The following is an 18,758-nucleotide window of genomic DNA, read 5'->3' on the forward strand; positions in this document are numbered from 1 at the left end:
ATGAGAGACCAAATCTCTCCAACCACGAAATTTTACATTTTTATTAATTATTTTTGTATAATACACAAAGGAATTATTTTTGTATAATACATAAAAAATTTATATAAATGATAACTTCAATAGACAATTTTAATTCTCCACTATAATTGTATAAGAGATACAAAAATAAATAAAATTATAATGTGAGTATAAATGCAATAAAGAATAAAAAAATAAAATTTATATAGCGTATAGATATAAACTCAGGGAGAGAAGTTTAGAGAAAATTTTGCAACTTGTTGAATTGGCTGATGGGAGGTAGTTAGTTGGAGAGCCAATTACATTGCAAATACCGTTTAGTGTTTAGGAAATTTATTTTGGTAAATAACTAGTTGGCTCTATTATATTATATTTTTGTTGTCAATATTGGTGGGCTCATTTATATGCCTCCAACAATGAATATAAATTCGGCTCCTTTATTGGACCAGTAATCATAACATCATGGTTATAAGTTATAATTGAAACAGAGTTGCTTACCTCTGGTTCAAGCAATTAAGGCAAAAATGCCTATAGCAGGAGCAGATGCAATCATCTGAGACATTCTCCAACTGCTAGATGAGGCTCTAGATGTGGGAGCTACCTGGACTCCAAGGGAAGGCAACAAATTAGCTTACCAACTGGTGGCGATGGCAGCCGGGAATGAACTATGGAGACAATGGACAATTAACCCACCTATTCAAGTCAGGAATACAATCAAAACAAAAGCAAGATTCGCAACACTTCAGCATAATCAATGTATATAGAATCAAGTCAACAAGGTTTTAGTTTCAACTAGTCATCAAGGAGTTCAAATAGAAGAGGGGTTACCTAGGAGGGTGGAAACGAAAATCCAAGACAGGCAAGAAGCTGAAGGGAAGGAACGGTTTTGACCCACAGCAATGCACCAGCCTAACAACGATATCCACAAGAAAATAATCGACATAGCAAACAGGGACTGAGGTGGGGGCGCCGAGGGACTTACTGCTTCGCGGAAGGTGTGGAGGCAGAGGAGTGGCAGGGACTATCACATTACAGAAACACTAGGAGCTTCAGGGCAGACCCAAATGCAGCCCAAGGAAAGCAGAGTGGTTCGAGGTATGGCGTATGGCGGGAGGAAACGAGTTACAGGTATAGGACCCGACATTGATGGCGAGGAGTAGTGATTCACTTTTTCAGAGAGGCGCATCTTCGGCACAGTGCGGCGGCCTAATTCAAAAGGAAAACCTCCATATTTGGGTTGACAACGGCATCGAGGAAGGTGGATCTCGGCCTCAGGTCCATGCACCAAGTCTCAAGTATTTTAAAGGAAGCTCTAGTAACAATGGGAGATCCCTGAAAGAAGAAATCGAAGAAGACAGGACTAGGATCCAGTAGGGTCGGGCTTCAAGTGGGTTGGGTTGCAGGGCGAATAGGTTCTGTCTGTTTAGCCGGGTCAGTTCTCTAGCCCAAGGCCATGTTCAAAAAATAAGTTATAAACATAATTCGTAATTGCATTTTAAGTAGTTGCATTTTAAAAAATAGAGTAAAAAATTATCTTATATAAATAATTAAATTATTAATCTTTAAAACAAGTAACAATCTTTAAATTGAGAAAAATATTATTATTGTCAATCAATTTTTTATTAAATAAATTTCTAAATCTATTTTTTGTCACTTTTTAAAACCCTTTTTTCAAAGACGCTCTTCCAACCCCATGATGGATTATTTTTGATATCTGCTCTCAGAAAATTAGTGAACCTATAGTACTTGTTTCTGTACACCTTGTTAATTAATGAATTGGATCTATTGAGAAGTTTCCAGCCTTGTTTTGCGAACATTGTAATATTGAAGGCTTTTAAATCTTTAAAGTTCAATCCTCCCTTATGTTTAGGTCTACAAATAATCTGTAAGTTTAACTAGTGAAATTCTCTATTATTTATCTTTTATGACATTTTATTTAATATTAATATTATTTTTTCAAAGTAAATAATAATTAATCATATAGATAATTATTTTTTGAAGTGAATAATAATTAATTATGAACATAATTATTTTCCAAAATAAATAATAGTTAATCATATAAATAATTATTTTTCGAAGTAAATACTAAATAATAATATAAATAATTTTTTTAAGGGAATATATGGTAAGTGAGAATCTCTCAAAAAGAATTATGTATCGCAATTGATCATTGCACTAGTAAAGATACAATTTTCAGTTCTCTACTAAATGGAAGCAAGGATATATCTCATCCTTTCTAAAATAATACCTAAATATTCGCATAACATACAATAAAAATACGAATTCATCTAAGGTTAAAATCATGACAAAAAATTTATATTGAAATAAGTCAAAATTTAATTAAAAATATATTAATACTTTATTTGTTTATTTTATTTTAACTACTACTCCTAACAAAGTTGCTAATATTGCTAAGTATCATGTAACATTGTAACCCATCATGTATTCATCTCGCTCTTGCTTGTGTTGGATTCATATCAACAATATGATCGACAGATGGCTCGAAATTATTCATGCCACCAGCTATCTTTGGGATTAAGTTTAACGAAAAGTTTGTCCCTTTTGTGGCACAATCTGTATTCATGCTTTTCATCTGAGTGCAAACCAGTTTTATTTTCAGTAAAAGTTTGACTAGACATCGTCTTCTAAGTATTTCTACAACTACGGCCATAAATCAGAGGATCAGGCTCATCCTATAAAACCTAAAACTTTTGAAAAGGTTTACTATAAATTAATTTTAAATTTAATTATTTATTTGTGATTTTAATTTTAAAAATTACTTTATTAAAAATAATTAAAATAAATTTTAATTAATTAAATTTGAAATAAATTAATATCCTTATTTAATTTTATAATTATTAAGTTACTTTCTATATTTAAATTTAACGTTAGTAGTTATAAAATAATAAAAATTTTATATGATTTAATTTAAATAGTTGATATTTTTATAATTCAATATTTTAAGTTTAAAAATAAAAGAAATTAATTTTTATTATCTTATAATTTCAATTAAAGTATTTGATTTTAAATTAATTAGTATTTTGGTACAACAAATAATATTTTAAAACCATTTTTAAGGATTTAATTAGAGTTCAAATTAATATCCTATGCCACTGCCTCTGCACCCTGCTGCTGTCGCGAGCCCTGTCGCTGCTGATGGAGGTGCACCGCCAAGCTCTACACCTCCTCTGCCGTTCGAAACCCCGTTGCCATCGCCGATGACCACTGGCAGTAAGGGGTTTTAAGTTTGGTTTCCGTTCTTTTGGATTCCGGAAAGATTATTGACGCGGTGTGATTGTTACAGTCGCTGTCACCGGGGTTTTTGCTCGCTGCAATCGCTTGAAGTTATTGTCGGAGCTACTACCAGGTCGATTCGGAGTTGCAGCTGCTTTGTTTTGTTATTTCAGTAAGTAATTATGTTTTGAAAAATTCTCGCGTTAGTATTCTATTGTGTTTGGTTAACGAATTTGAGGTTGCGGCTGCCGTTGATTTCGGGTTGAGAGAAAAGGTTGCGTTGACGCATTTGGGTTGTGGTTTTGATTTGTCAGGTAGAAGTGTTTTTCTAAGAACTTATGTTTATATTTTGGAATTGTTATAAATGGATATAAATGTGAGAAATATATACTTTTAGTGATTGTATAAGTCTTATTGGATGAATCTGATTATATGTTTGATTGGATTATTGTTTGGTTTTGATAAATGGACTGTTGCTGAATTGTCTCTTTAAAGTTCTGGAAATGAGTTTGATCAATTGATAATGATTTGATTTTGAATCGGTTTCCTTGAGATATGAAAATGATATGAAAGGTTGCATTTAGCTTGCTTTTGAACTGATTTGATTTTGGGCCCGTTAAAAAGGGTTACAGAATGGTTTGGTTGGGACTCAAAAAGGGTGGAAAAGTCCAAGTTTTAGGGGAGGTGCTGTCGAAATTCCTATAAAAAATCTGAGACTTTGTTTCAAAGGTTATTTAGAAAGGTTTGGAATTGAGAAATTGTATTATTTGATTTATTAAGAAATAGTTATGTTTTCGAGTTGAATTTATTTAAGAAAACTATATGTCCTGAGTTCCAGTTATTTAGAAAAGACTTACTTTGCGATTTTAAATCACTGAAGAAAAGTATTATGTTCGAATATGGATTTTAAATATAAAAAAGGGCTTTTGTTTTTAGTTGGACTTAAGGATTTCGTTCAGAGGAGCTTTTAGTGATTTTAAAGGAAATTGGACCTTGATTGAATAACTTCATTTGCGACATTTTGGAAAAAGTTAAAGAATTAGTTTCAAGGATGAAACTGGGATTGACTTTGGTTTTGATTTGATTTAGGAACCTTATTTGGTTGATTTAATATAGGAAGCAATGATTTTTATGGATCTTTAATGAATTTAAGAAATTGAACTTTGGTGGGTTCCCCTTTAAAATCTTGAGACTTTGCCATGATGGTTATTTTATAACCCCTGATTTAAAATAGTTACACGACTGATTTTAAGAGTGAATGATTTTGAGTCTTTTCAAAGAGATTTCCATTTTGGTATGACTTTGAAGTTGCTGACGTTTTTGGAGATTGTTATAAAAAATAATGGGTTTGGATTTTAAAGAAAATTGATTTGAGAAATTGAAAACTGATGATGAGTTCGAGTGTGTGGTTGTGGAATGCATTGTTCACCGTTGTAGGGGCTGTGGCAGTCTCCCGCCTATGTTCGGATGTGAGGGCTGTGGCAGTCTGCCGCTCACGCGACATGCATTAATTTGGAAAGTTGCTATGCGCCTTTGGCAAGGGATGTGGCAGTCTCCCGCTTGTCGAGGTAGCGGTGCTGGCATAGGGGCCAAGGCAGTCTCCAGCCTACGTTGAGATGTGAGGGTTGTGGTAGTCTCCCACTCACATAACCTTTCTGTTGCCAGAGTGAACTCGGGCACTATAACTCGAAAGAGTGTGCCGGGCACTATAACTCGCGGGGCGTAAGCTAGATAAAGAAAGAGTGAACAGGTCACTATATCCCTTGTCGTGGCAGAAAGGCAACATCCCGGGGATGTATCGGGTTAGCATTTTGAACCGACAAGTGATATCACGAGCCAATAGGATAGATGGTGCACGAATTGTAAATCACACTTTTCACAACTCGTACCACTAACCAGCAAGTGCACTGGGTCGTCCAAGTAATACCTTACGTGAGTAAGGGTCGAATCCCACGGAGATTGTTGGCTTGAAGCAATCTATGGTTATCTTGTAATTCTTAGTCAGGATATCAATTATAATTATCAGTTTGGATTGCGAAAAATAAAAGAGCATGAACTAAATACTTATTATGTAGTAATGGAGAATATGTTGCAGTTTTGGAGATGCTTTGTCTTCTGAATCTCTGCTTTCCCCCTGTCTTCTTCTTCACGCACGCAAGGTTCCTCCTATGGCAAGCTGTGTGTTGGTGGATCACCGTTGTCAACGGCTACCATCCGTCCTCTCAGTGAAAATGGTCCAGGTGCGCTGTCACCGCACGGCTAATCATCTGTCGGTTCTCACTCATGCTGGAATAGGATCCATTAATCCTTTTGCGTCTTTCACTACGCCCAACCCTTGTGAGTCTGAAGCTCGTCACAGTCATTCAATCCCTGAATCCTACTCGAAATACCACAGACAAGGTTTAGACTTTCCAGATTCTCAAGAATGCTGCCAATGGATTCTAGCTTATACCACGAAGATTCTGATTAAGGAATCCAAGAGATACTCATTCAATCGAAGGTAGAACAGAGGTGGTTGTCAGACACATGTTCATAGGTTGAGGATGGTGATGAGTGTCACGGATCATCACATCTATCAAATTGAAGTGCGAATGAACATCTTAGATAGGAACAAGCGTGTTTGAATAGAAAACAGAAATAATTGCATTAATTCATCGAGACACAGCAGAGCTCCTCACCCCCAACAATGGATTTTAGAGACTCATGCAATCAAAGAGTACAAAGTTTAGATCTAAAATGTCATGAGATGCAAAATAAATCTCTAAAAGTTGTTTAAATACTAAACTAGTAACCTAGGTTTATAGAAAATGAGTAAACTAAGATAGATAGTGCAGAAATCCACTTCTGGGGCCCACTTGGTGTGTGCTGGGGCTGAGACTTGAGCTTTACAAGTACCTAAGCTGTTTCCAGAGTTAAACGTCAGGTTGTAACCTGTTTCTGGTGTTTAACTCCAACTTGTAACCTGTTTCTGGCGTTTAACGCCAGAATGCAACATGGAACTGGCATTGAACGCCAGTTTACATCATTTATCCTTGAGCAAAGTATGGACTATTATATATTACTGGAAAGCCCTGGATGTGTACTTTCGAACGCAATTGAAAGCGTGCTATTTGGACTCCTTTAGCTCCAGAAAATCCACTTTGAGTGCAGGGACGTCATAATCCAATAGCATCTGCAGTCCTTTTTCAGCCTGAATCAGATTTTTGCTTAGCTCCCTCAATTTCAGCCAGAAGATACCTGAAATTACAGAAAAATACACAAACTCATAGTAAAGTCCAAAAATGTGATTTTTATTTAAAAAATAATAAAAATATAATAAAAAGTGACTAAAGCATATTAAAAACTACCTAAAAACAATGCCAAAAAGCGTATAAATTATCCGCTCATCACAACACCAAACTTAAATTGTTGCTTGTCCCCAAGTAACTAAAAACAAAGTAGGATAAAAAGAAGAGAATATACAATGAATTCCAAAAACATCTATGAAGATCAGTCTTAATTAGATGAGCGGGGCTATTAGCTTTTTGCTTCTGAACAGTTTTGGTATCTCACTTTATCCTTTGAAGTTCAGAATGATTGGCATCTATAGGAACTCAGAATTCAGATAGTGTTATTGATTCTCCTAGTTCAGTATGTTGATTCTTGAACACAGCTACTTTTTGAGTCTTGGCCGTGGCCCTAAGCACTCTGTTTTCCAGTATTACCACTGGATACATACATGCCACAGACACATAACTGGGTGAACCTTTTCAGATTGTGACTCAGCTTTGCTAAAGTCCCCAATTAGAGGTGTCCAGGATTCTTAAGCACACTTTGTTTTTGCTTTGAACCTCGACTTTAACCGCTCTGTCTCAAGTTTTCACTTGACACCTTCACGCCACAAGCACATGGTTAGGGACAGCTTGGTTTAGCCGCTTAGGCCAGGATTTTATTCCTTTAGGCCCTCCTATTCACTGATGCTCAAAGCTTTGGATCCTTTTTATTACCCTTGCCTTTTGGTTTTAAGGGCTATTGGCTTTTTTCTCTTGCCTTTTGGTTTAAAGAGCTTTTGGCTTTTTCTGCTTGCTTTTTCTTTTTCTTACTCTCTTTTTTTTCGCTTTTTTTTTCTGCAAGCTTTGTTCTTCACTGCTTTTTCTTGCTTCAAGAATCATTTTTATGATTTTTCAGATTATCAAATAACATTTCTCCTTTTTCATCATTCTTTCAAGAGCCAACAATTTTAACATTCATAAACAACAAATTCAAAAGACATATGCACTGTTCAAGCATTCTTTCAGAAAACAAAAAGTATTGCCACCACATCAAAATAATTAAACTATTTTAAAATTCGAAATTCATGTACTTCTTTTTCTTTTTCAGAAAATATTTTTCATTTAAGAAAGGTGATGGATTCATAGGACATTCATATCTTTAAGACATAGACACTTAGATACTAGTGATCATGTAATAAGACCCAAACATAAATAAACATAAAGCATGGTAAACGAAAAACAGAGAAATAAGAACAAGGAGATTAAGGAACGGGTCCACCTTAGTGAGGGTGGCGTCTTCCTCTTCTTGAAGAACCAATGGTGCTCTTGAGCTCCTCTATGTCTCTTCCTTGTCTTTGTTGCTCCTCCCTCATAGCTCTTTGATCTGCAGTCAAATGCTCTACCACTGAACTATGGACCCTTGAGATGAATCTCTCCATCTCTTATGACTTAGAGGTGAAAGCTTTTGCCTTCCCTTTCCTCATTCTAGAGGTTTCTCCGGCCTTAGGTGCCATAAATGGTTATGGAAAAAACAAAAAGCAATGCTTTTACCACACCAAACTTAAAAGGTTTGCTCGTCCTCGAGCAAAAGAAGATAGAAGGGAGTAGAAGGAGAAGTGTGAATGGGTGGGTATGGGAGGGGAATGGTTTGAATTGGAATAGTGAGGTAGGTGGGGATCCTGTGGGGTCCACAGATCCTGAGGGGTCAAGGATTTAGCATCCCTGCTCTATTGAGGCATGCAAAACGCCCTTAGTATGCAATCCTGGCGTTTAACGCCAGACTGCTGCTTGTTTCTGGCGTTAAATGCCAGCTTTTCCCCTTTCTTGGCGTTGAATGCCAACTTGGTGCTTGTTTCTGGCGTTTAACGCCACCTTGATGCTTCTTTCTGGCGTTAAACGCCAGCTTGTTGCTTCTTACTGGCGTTTAAACGCCAGTAAGCTCTTCCTCCAAGGTGAGCTATTTTTAATGCTGTTTCTCATTCTGTTTTTGATTTTTCAGTAGTTTTTGTGACTTCTCATGATCATCAACCTATAGAAAACATAAAATAGCAATGGAAACTAATTAGATATAGTTAAATAACATTGGGTTGCCTCCCAGCAAGCGCTTTTTTATTCTCTTTAGCTGGACCTTGCTGAGCTTTTAATCTAGCCTCAGCTTTGAGCACTCTTGCTCAACATTGCCTTCAAGATAATGCTTGATTCTCTGTCCATTAACAATGAACTTCTTATTAGAATCAATGTCTTGAAGCTCCACATAGCCATATGGTGACACACTTGTAATCACATATGGTCCCTTCCACCAGGATTTCAGTTTCCCGGGGAATAGCCTGAGCCTAGAGTTAAACAGCAGAACCTTCTGTCCTGGTTTAAAGACTCTAGATGACAGCTTTCTGTCATGCCACCTTTTTGCTTTCTCTTTGTAAAGCTTGGCATTTTCGAAAGCAGTGAGTCTGAATTCCTCTAGCTCATTCAGCTGGAGTAATCTTTTTTCTCCAGCTAATTTAGCATCAAAGTTTAGGAATCTGGTTGCCCAGTAGGCCTTGTGCTCTAGTTCCACGGGCAGATGACAGACCTTACCATACACAAGCTGGTATGGAGAGGTCCCTATAGGAGTCTTGAATGCTGTTCTGTATGCCCACAGAGCCTCATCCAAGCTTCTTGCCCAATCCCTTCTACGAGTAATTACAGTCCGTTCCAGGATTCTTTTTAGTTCTCTATTAGAGACTTCAGCCTGCCCATTTGTCTGTGGATGATATGGGGTTGCTACTTTGTGGCTAATTCCATATCGGACCATAGCAGAGTAGAGCTATTTATTGCAGAAGTGAGTGCCCCCATCACTGATTAGTGCTCTAGGGATACCAAACCTGCTGAAGATATGTTTTTGGAGGAATTTCAGCACTGTCTTAGTATCATTAGTGGGTGTTGCAATTGCCTCTACCCATTTAGATACATAGTCTACTACCACCAGAATATATGTGTTTGAGTATGATGGTGGGAAAGTCCCCATGAAGTCAATACCCCATACATCAAACAACTCAATCTCCAAGATTCCTTGTTGAGGCATGGCGTAACCATGAGGTAGATTACCAGCCCTCTGGCAACTGTTACAGTTACGTACAAACTCTCGGGAATCTCTATAGAGGGTAGGCTAGTAGAAGCCACATTGGAGGACCTTGGTGGCTGTTCGCTCAACTCCGAAATGGCCTCCATATTATGACCCATGGCAATGCCATAAGATCTTCTATGCTTCTTCTCTAGGCACACACCTACGGATTATTCCGTCTGCACATCTCTTAAAGAGATAGGGTTCATCCCACAAGTAGTACTTTGCATCAGTAATTAATTTTTTCTTTTGTTGCCTGCTGTACTCCTTGGGTATGAATCTTGCAGCTTTATAGTTTGCAATGTCTGCAAACCATGGTGTTTCCTGAATGGCAAACAGTTGCTCATCCGGAAAGGTTTCAGAGATCTCAATAGAGGGAAAGGACGTCCCTTCTACTGGCTCTATCCGGGACAGATGATCAGCCACTTGGTTCTCTGTCCCTTTTCTGTCTCTTATTTCTATATCAAACTCTTGCAGAAGCAACACCCATCTTATGAGCCTGGGTTTTGAATCCTGCTTTGTGAGTAGATATTTAAGAGCAGCATGGTCAGTGTACACAATCACTTTTGATCCTACTAAGTATGATCTAAACTTGTCAATGGCATAAACCGCTGCAAGCGATTCTTTTTCTGTGGTTGTGTAATTTTTCTGGGCATCATTTAAAACACGGCTAGCATTATAAATGACATGCAGAAGCTTGTTATGCCTCTGTCCCAGTACTGCACCAATGGCATGGTCACTGGCATCACACATTAGTTCAAATGGTAATGTCCAGTCTGGTGCAGAAATAACTGGTGCTGTGACCAGCTTAGCTTTCAGAGTTTCAAACGCCTGTAGACACTCTGTGTCAAACACAAATGGCATGTCAGCAGCTAGCAGATTGCTCAGAGGTTGTGCAATTTTTGAAAAATTCTTTATAAACCTCCTATAGAATCCTGCATGCCCCAAAAAGCTTCTGATTGCCTTAACATTGGCAGGTGGTGGTAATTTTTCAATTACTTCCACTTTAGCTTGATCCACCTCTATTCCCTTGTTTGAAATTTTATGCCTGATGAGCGGATAATTTATACGCTTTTTGGCATTGTTTTTAGTATGTTTTTAGTATATTTTAATTAGTTTTTATTATATTTTTATTAGTTTTTAATTAAAAATCACAATTCTGGACTTTACTATGAGTTTGTGTGTTTTTCTATGATTTTAGGTATTTTCTGGCTGAAATTGAGGGACCTGAGCAAAAATCTGATTCAGAGGCTGAAAAAGGACTGCAGATGATGTTGGATTCTGACCTCCCTGCACTGAAAGTAAATTTTCTGGAGCTACAAAAGCCCAATTGGCGCGCTCTCAATTGCGTTGGAAAGCAGACATCCTGGGCTTTCCAGCAATATATAATAGTCCATACTTTGTCCGAGATTTGATGGCCCAAACAGGCATTCCAAGTCAGCTCAAGAATTCTGGCGTTTAACGCCAGAACTGGCACAAAAGCTGGAGTTAAACGCCCAAACTGGCACAAAAGCTGGCGTTTAACTCCAAGAAAAATCTCTACACATGGAAGCTTCAACGCTCAGCCCAAGCATATACCAAGTGGGTTCGGAAGAAGATTTCTGCATTAATTACTGATTTTTGTAAACCCTAGGCTACTAGTTATCTATAAATAGGACCTTTTGCTATTGTATTTTCATCTTTTGATCATCCTGGAATCATGTTTTGATGATTGAACCCTCTTTGGGAGGCTGGCTATTCGGCCATGCCTAGACCTTGTGTTCTTATGTATTTTCAACGGTGGAGTTTCTATACACCATAGATTAAGGTGTGGAGCTCTGCTATTCTTCATGAATTAATACAAAGTACTATTGTTTTTCTATTCAACTCAAGTCTATTTCTTCTCTAAGATGTTCATTCGCACCCAAGAACATGATGAATGTGATGATTATGTGACACTCATCACCATTCTCACCTATGAACGCGTGAGTGACAACCACTTCTGTTCTACATGAACAAGCTTGAATGCATATCTCTTGGGCTTCTGATCTAAGATTGGAACCTTCGTGGTATAGGCTAGAATTATTGGCGGCCATTCCTGACATCCGGAACGTCTAAACCTTGTCTGTGGTATTCTGAGTAGGATCTGGGAAGGGATGACTGTGATGAGCTTCAAACTCGCGATTGTTGGGCGTGTGACAGACGCAAAAGGATCAATGGATCCTATTCCAACATGATCGAGAACCGACAGATGATTAGCCGTGCGGTGACAGCGCATTTGGAACGTTTTCACTGAGAGGACGGGAAGTAGCCATTGACAACGGTGATGCCCAACATAAAGCTTGCCATGGAAATTAGTATGAATGATTGGAAGAAGGCAATAGGAAAGTAGAGGTTCAGGAGGAACAAAGCACCTTCATACGCTTATTTGAAATTCCAACCAAAGAATTACATAAGTATCTCTATCTTTATTTTATGTTTTATTTATATTTTAATTATCAATTCTCCATCACCATCTGAATTCACCTGACTGAGATTTACAACGTGACCATAGCTTGCTTCAAGCTGACAGTCTCCGTGGGATCGACCCTTACTCACGTAAGGTATTACTTGGACGACCCAGTGCACTTGCTGATTAGTTGTGCGGAATTGTGACAAAGTGTGATTCATGTTTAAGAGCTCTAAGTCCTTTGGCACCATTGTTGATGATCACAATTTCGTGCACCAAGTTTTTGGTGCCGTTGCCGGAGATTGTTCGAGTTTGGACAATTGACGGTTCATCTTGTTGCTTAGATTAGGTACTTTTCAGAATTTTAAGAATGAATTCTAGAGTTTCAAGGTGATGTTCTTATCATCACAAAAGCTGATTGATTCTCATCAATTTAGCTGCTGAATGTAATGTCCTGCTGAAGCTTGGCCAACCATGTCTAATCTGTTTAGACTGAAGCTTTAGACTAACATTGCATGATTCCTGGAATTCTTATTAAAAGTTTTGATTCTCTTTATTTTCTTTTCTATATAAGTTTCAAAAATCACAAAAAAAATTTATAAAACCATAAAAACCAAAAATATTTTATGTTTCTTGTTTGAGTCTAGTATTAATTTTTAAGTTTGGTGTCAATTGCATGTTTTTATTCTTCTTGCATTTTTTGAATACATGAAATATGTTCTTCATTGATCTTCAAGTTGTTCTTGATGATTTCAGTGCTCTGATCTTTAAATTCTCTTGTTTTGTGTGTTTTGTTGTTTCTCATATGCATTCTCAATTTGTTAGTGTCTCTTATATGAAAATTTTTAAGTTTGGTGTCCTGCATGCATTGTTTGATTTGAGTTTTCTAAAATTAGTTGTATTTTGATTGTTTCTCATCATTAAAAATTCAAAAATATTTTCAAAATTGTGTCTTTTCAAGTCAATAATACAGAGAATTGAAGATTCAGAACATTCAGCAGAGGAATCAAACAGTAGCTGGGCGTTCAAAATGCCCAGTGAAGAAGGAAAACTGGCGTTTAAACGCCAGCCATGGTACCTGGCTGGGCGTTTAACGCCCAAAAAGGTAGCATTTTAGGCGTTACACTAGAGGGAAGATTTTGTTTTTAATTCAAATATTTTTCAAATTTTCATAATTTTTCAAAATCAAATCTTTTTCAAATCATATCTTTTCAATCATATCTCTTCAAAATCAATTTCTTTCCATTTTTTATTATTTTCGAAAATCCTTGTTATAATTAATGATTTACTTCAAAATTTTCTAGTTGTTACTTGCCTATTAAGAAAGGATCAAAAGTTTTAATTCTAGAATCATATCTTCTAATTTCTTGTTAGTCAAGTAAATCAACTTTAATTTTAAAACTTTCTCTTTTTAGTTTGATTTTCAATCATATCTTCTCAATCATATCTTTTCAATCACATATTTTTCAAAATTAACTCTCAATCATATCTTTTTTATTTCTAATTTCAAAATCTTTTTCAAAAATCACTTAATTTCTTTCCCAATCTTAATTTTCGAAAATCTCAATCAAATTTTCAAATTTCTTTTTATTATTTCAAAATCTTCTTAATTTATTTTCGAAAATTCTTCCCCTCTTCTCACATCCTTCTATTTAAGGGACTAACACTCCTCCTCAAGGTGCAATTCGAACTCTATCCTTCTTTATATGTTCGAATTCTCTTCTATCTACCTCCTCCTTCTATTCTTCTTCTCCTCTGACACCTCAAGGAATCTCTATACTGTGACATAGAGGATTCCCTACTTTTTTGTTCTCTTCTCTTTCATATGAGCAGGAACAAAGATAAAGGCATACTTGTTCAAGCTGATCCTGAACCTGAAAGGACCTTGAAGAGAAAACTAAGAGAAGCTAAAGCACAATTCTCTCTAGAGGGCCTAACAAAGCTTTTCAAAGAAGAAGAAACCATGGCAGCCGAAAACAACAATGCCAACAATGCAAGGAAGGTGCTTGGTGACTTTACTGCACCTACTCCCGACTTCTATGGGAGAAGCATCTCAATCCCTGTCATTGGAGCAAACAACTTTGAGCTTAAGCTTCAATTAGTTTCTCAAATGCAACAGAATTGCAAGTTTCATGGACTTCCATTGGAAGATCCTCATCAATTCCTAGCTGAATTCTTGCAAATCTGTGACACTGTCAAGACCAATGGGGTTGACCCTGAAGTCTATAGACTTATGCTTTTTCCTTTTGCTGTAAGAGACAAAGCTAAGACATGGTTGGATTCACAACCTAAAGAAAGCCTGAACTCTTGGGAAAAGCTAGTTAATGCCTTCTTGGCAAAGTTCTTTCCACCTCAAAAATTGAGCAAGCTTAGAGTTAAAGTCCAAACCTTCAGACAGAAGGAAGGTGAATCCCTCTATGAAGCTTGGGAAAGATACAAGCAATTGATCAGAAGATGTCCTTCTGACATGCTTTCTGAATGGAGCATCATAGGTATTTTCTATGATGGTCTGTCTGAACTATCCAAGATGTCATTGGATAGCTCTGCTGGAGGATCTCTTCATCTGAAGAAGACGCCTGCAGAAGCTCAGGAACTCATTGAAATGGTTGCAAATAACCAATTCATGTACACTTCTGAAAGGAATCCTGTGCATAATGGGACAACTCAGAAGAAAGGAGTTCTTGAGATTGATACTCTGAATGGCATATTGGCTCAGAATAAAATATTGACCCGACAAGTCAATATGATTTCTCAGAGTCTGTCTGGAATGCAAGCAGCAACAGGCAGTACTAAGGAAGCTTCCTCTGAAGAAGAAGCTTATGATCCTGAGAACCCAGCAATAGAAGAGGTGAATTACATGGGAGAATTCTATGGAAACACCTATAATCCTTCATGGAAAAATCATCCAAATCTCTCATAAAAGGATCAACAGAGACCTCAACAAGGTTTCAACAACAATAATGGTGGAAGAAACAGGTTTAGCAATAGCAAACCTTTTCCATCATCTTCTCAGCAACAGATATAGAATTCTAAGCAAAGCCACTCTGACTTAGCAACCATTGTCTCTGATCTAATCAAAACCACTCAAAGTTTCATGACTGAAATAAGGTCCTCCATTAGAAATTTGGAGGTTCAAGTGGGTCAGCTAAGTAAGAAAATTACTGAACTCCCTCCTAGTACTCTCCCAAGCAATACAGAAGAGAATCCAAAGAGAGAGTGCAAGGCCATAAACACGTCTCACATGGCCGAACCTGGAGAGGAGGAATAGGCAGTAATCTCTACTGAGGAAGACCTCAATGGATGCCCACTGGCCTCCAAGGAGTTTCCTAATGAGGAACCATGGGAATCTGAGGCTCACACTGAGACCATAGAGATTCCATTAAATTTACTTCTGCCATTCATGAGCTCTGATGAGTATTCTTCCTCTGAAGAGGATGAAAATGTTACTGAAGAGCAAGTTGCTAAGTACCTTGGAGTAATCATGAAGCTAAATGCCAAGTTGTTTAGTAATGAGACTTGGGAGGATGAACCTCCATTGCTCATCAAAGAACTGGATGACTTGACTAGGCAGAAATTACCTCTGAAGAGACAAGACCCTGGAAAATTCTCAATCCCTTGTACCATAGGCACCATGACCTTTGAGAAAGCTCTGTGTGACCTAGGGTCAAGTATAAACCTCATGCCTCTCTCTATAATGGAGAAGCTAGGGATCATTTAGGTACAAGCTGCAAGAATCTCACTGGAAATGGTAGACAATTCAAAGAAACAGGCTTATGGACTTGTAGAGGATGTCTTGGTAAAGGTTGAAGGCCACTACATCCCTGCTCTCTTCATAATCCTAGAGACTGGGAAGTGTATGGATGAATCCATCATCCTTAGCAGACCCTTCCTAGCCACAGCAAAAGCTGTGATTGATGTTGACAGAGGAAAATTGATCATTCAAGTGAATGGAGACTCCCTTGTGTTTAAAGCTTAAGGATATCCCTCTGTCACCATGGAGAGGAAGCATGAAGAGCTTCTCTCAATACAGAGTCAAATAGAGCCCCCACAGTCAAACTCTAAGTTTGGTGTTGGGAGGTTCCAACATTACTCTGAACATCTGTGAGGCTCCATGAGAGCCACTGTCAAGCTATTGACATTAAAGAAGCGCTTGTTGGGAGGCAACCCAATTTTTTTTACTTATCTATGTTAAATTTCTATTTTCTTTTGTTATTTTATATTTTCTGTAGGTTGATGATCATGTGAAGTCACAAAAACAATTAAAAAAGCAAAAATAGAAGGAAAAACAGAATGAAAAATAGAACACCCTGGAGGAGAAACTTACTGGCGTTTAAATGCTAGTAAAGGTAGCAGAATGGGCGTTAAACATCCAGTCTGGCACCATTCTGGGCGTTTAACGCCAGAAATGGGCACCAGACTGGCGTTTAACGCCAGGAATGGGCAAGAAGCTGGCGTTAAACGCTAGAAATGGGCAGCAGCTTGGCGTTTAATGCCAGGATTGGCAGCAAGGGGCGTTTTACACGCCACATGGTGCAGGGATGAGAAATCCTTTACACCTCAGGATCTGTGGACCCCACCTACCCCACCTCTCTCTCTCTTCTTCACCCATTCACCAATCACCTCAATACCTCTTCCCCTAAAAACCCCTCACCTATCAAATTCCACCATTCTCTTTACCACTCACATCCATCCTTCATAAAACCCTACCTACCTCACCATTCAAATTCAAACCACTTTACCACCCAAACCCACCCATAATGGCCGAACCATATCACCCCCCTCCACTCCTATATAAACCCATCTTCACTCCTTCATTTTCACACAACATACACACTACCTATCCCCCTTGGCCGAAACACTAAGCTCCCTCTATCTCCTCTATTTCTTCTTCTTCTACTCTCTTCTTTCTTCTTTTGCTCAAGGACGAGCAACCCTCTAAGTTTGGTGTGGTAAAAGCTAAAGCTTTTTTGTTTTTCCATAACCATTAATGGCACCAAAGGCCGGAGAAACCTCTAGAAAGAGGAAAGGGAAGGCACAAGCTTCCACCTCCGAGTCATGGGAGATGGAGAGATTCCTCTCAAGGGTGCATCAAGACCACTTCTATGAAGTTGTGGCCAAGAAGAAGGTGATCCCCGAGGTCCCTTTTAAGCTCAAAAAGGGCGAATATCCGGAGATCCGACATGAGATTCGAAGAAGAGGTTGGGAAGTTCTCACCAACCCCATTTAACAAGTTGGAATCTTAATGGTTCAAGAGTTCTATGCCAATGCATGGATCACCAAGAACCACGATCAAAGTGTGAACCCGGACCCTAAGAATTGGCTTACAATGGTCAGAGGGAAATACTTAGACTTTAGTCCGGAAAATGTAAGGTTGGCATTCAATTTACCTATGATGCAAGGAGATGCACACCCATACACTAGAAGGGTCAACTTTGATCAAAGGTTGGACCAAGTCCTCATGGACATCTGTGAAGAGGGCGCTCAATGGAAGAGAGATTCAAGAGGGAAGCCAGTTCAACTAAGAAGGCATGACCTTAAGCCCGTGGCTAGGGGATGGTTGGAGTTCATCCAATGCTCAATCATTCCCACTAGCAACCGGTCTGAAGTTACTATAGACCGGGCTATCATGATTCATAGCATCATGATTAGAGAGGAAATAGAAGTTCATGAAGTTATATCCCAAGAACTCTACAAAGTGGCGGACAAGTCCTCCACTGTGGCAAGGTTAGCCTTCCCTCATCTCATTTGTCATCTCTGCAATTCAGCTGGAATTGACATAGAGGAAGACATCTTCATTGGTGAGGACAAGCCCATCACTAAGAAAAGGATGAAGCAAACAAGAGATCCCACTCATTGACAAGAGCATGAGGAAACTCCTCATCATGAAATCCCTGAGATACCTCAAGGGATGCATTTTCCTCCACAAAACTATTGGGAGAAAATCAACACCTCCTTAGGAGAATTAAGTTCCAACATGGGATAACTAAGGGTGGAGCACCAAGAGCATTCCATCCTCCTCCATGAAATTAGAGAAGACCAAAGAACCATGAGATAGGAGCAACAAAGGCAAGGAAGAGACATTGAGGAGCTTAAGCACTCCATAAGATCTTCAAGAGGAAGAACAAGCCGCCATCACTAAGGTGGACCCGTTCTTTAATTTCCTTGTTCTTTATTTTCTGTTTTTTTATTCGAAAATTGTGCTTTATGTTTATTTATGTTTGTGTCTTTATTACATGATCATTAGTGTCTAAGTGTCTATGCCTTAAAGCTATGAAAATGAATCCATCACCTTTCTTAAATGAAAAATATTTTTAATTGAAAAAGAAAAAGAAGTGCATGAATTTCAAATTTCAAAATAGTTTAATTATTTTGATGTGGTGGCAATACTATTGTTTTTCTGAATGAATGCTTGAACAGTGCATATTTTTGAATTTGATTGTTTATGAATGTTAAAATTGTTGGCTCTTGAAAGAATGATGGGAAAAGGAGAAATGTTATCTGATGATCTGAAAAATCATAAAATTGATTCTTGAAGCAAGAAAAAGCAGTGAAAAGCTTGTAGAAAAAAGATAAAAAAAAGGAGAGAAAAGCAAGCAGAAAAAGCCAATACCCCTTTAAACCAAAAGGCAAGAGTGATAAAAAGGATCCAAGGCTTTGAGTATCAGTGGATAGGAGGGCCCACAGGAATAAAATCCTGGCCTAAGCGGCTAAACCAAGCTGTCCC

At 38.0% G+C, this 18,758-nt stretch overlaps 1 non-coding gene and 1 pseudogene across 1 annotated transcript; both read right to left on the reverse strand.

Annotated features, from left to right (window-relative positions):
- LOC112770056 (uncharacterized) overlaps nucleotides 1–18,758 on the reverse strand; it is a 61,648-nt pseudogene that overhangs the window by 15,870 nt on the left and 27,020 nt on the right.
- Nucleotides 14,400–14,507, reverse strand: LOC112773360 (small nucleolar RNA R71). The gene has a single exon (XR_003187914.1). It is a non-coding gene; the product is annotated as a small nucleolar RNA R71 (small nucleolar RNA).

The sequence above is a fragment of the Arachis hypogaea genome, chromosome 18 (assembly GCF_003086295.3).
Source record: "Arachis hypogaea cultivar Tifrunner chromosome 18, arahy.Tifrunner.gnm2.J5K5, whole genome shotgun sequence".
NCBI classification, from domain to species: Eukaryota; Viridiplantae; Streptophyta; class Magnoliopsida; order Fabales; family Fabaceae; genus Arachis; species Arachis hypogaea.